Source organism: Chrysochloris asiatica, unplaced genomic scaffold (genome assembly GCF_000296735.1).
Source record: "Chrysochloris asiatica unplaced genomic scaffold, ChrAsi1.0 scaffold00236, whole genome shotgun sequence".
NCBI classification, from domain to species: domain Eukaryota; kingdom Metazoa; phylum Chordata; class Mammalia; order Afrosoricida; family Chrysochloridae; genus Chrysochloris; species Chrysochloris asiatica.
In genome coordinates, this window is record NW_006408754.1 from 1956028 (window position 1) to 1957266 (window position 1239).

At 35.8% G+C, this 1239-nt stretch overlaps 1 protein-coding gene across 1 annotated transcript in view; it reads left to right on the top strand.

Moving 5' to 3' along the window:
- Positions 1-1239, top strand: part of MORC1 (MORC family CW-type zinc finger 1) — a 292206-nt gene that overhangs the window by 73133 nt on the left and 217834 nt on the right. The gene's annotated exons all lie outside the window — the stretch shown is intronic.

The window sequence follows — 1239 nt, forward strand, 5'->3', positions numbered from 1 at the left end:
CCCCAGTCTTTGCATTCCAGTCACCAGTAATTATCAATACATCTTGATTGCATGTTTTATAAGTTTCAGACTGAAGAAGTTAGTAGAATTCTACAATTTCATCAGAATTAGTTTTGGTGACTGGAGCATACATTTGAATAGCAATGAATATTAACTGGTCTTCCTTGTAGGTGTATGGATATTATCACATCACAAACAGCACTGTATTTCCAATAGATATTGACATGTTCTTATTGATGATGAATGCAACACGTTCTTTTTCAATTTATCATTCCTAGAATAGCAGGACATTTGATTGTTAGATTCAAAGTGACAATACCAGTCCGTGTCAGTTCATTAATGCCTAGAATATTGATCTTCTTGTGTTGCACTTCATTTTTGACAACTTCATTTTCCTAGATTCATAATTCATACATTCCATGTTCTGAGTATTAATGGATGTTTGCAGCTGTTTCTCCTCATTTTGAGTTGTGTACCTCCAGCAAAATGAAAGCCTCAAAAGTTTTATTCTATTTGCGTCATCATGGTCACCTCTGTTTTGAGAAGACAGCTATTTCCAAGTCATATTTTGAGTGGCTTCCAACCAGAGGAGCTCCTCTTCAGGCACAGTATTCTGGTGCTATTCATAACATTTCAATATTCAATATTTTGGAGCTGTCTGAAGGTGTTACATTGCTATTCATAATGTTTTTTGTGACTAAGCATCCAGAAGTAGTCTTTCTCTCCTACTTCCTAATATGTCTTAGTCTGGAAGCTCAGTTGAAACATATCCACCATGGGTGACCCTGCTGTTATATAACATACTGGTGGTATAGCTTACAGGATCATAGAAACACACAGGCCACCACAGTACGACAAACTGACAGGTAAGTGATTTAGTCATTGAAAACCTTATGCACAGCAGAACATTGTCAGATATAGTTGCAGAAGATGAAAACATTATGAATAGTACCACAGTATTGTCAGGTATAGAGCTTCTCAGATTTCAAGGCACTCAAAACATGACTGTATAAAGATGACTTCTCAAAATAAAGTCGATCATGATGGTGCAAGTGGAGTAAAACTCTTGTAGCCTCCATTTGATGATGGAGCACAACTAAAAATGAGGAGAAAAAAACAGAAAGAACATCATCAGAAAGAACATTTCAATATCTATATTGAAGTGCAACATTGTCTGTGATAGGATAATATCCTACATCTACAAGGAACAGCAGTGAATTCTATTAGTATTCAACTTTA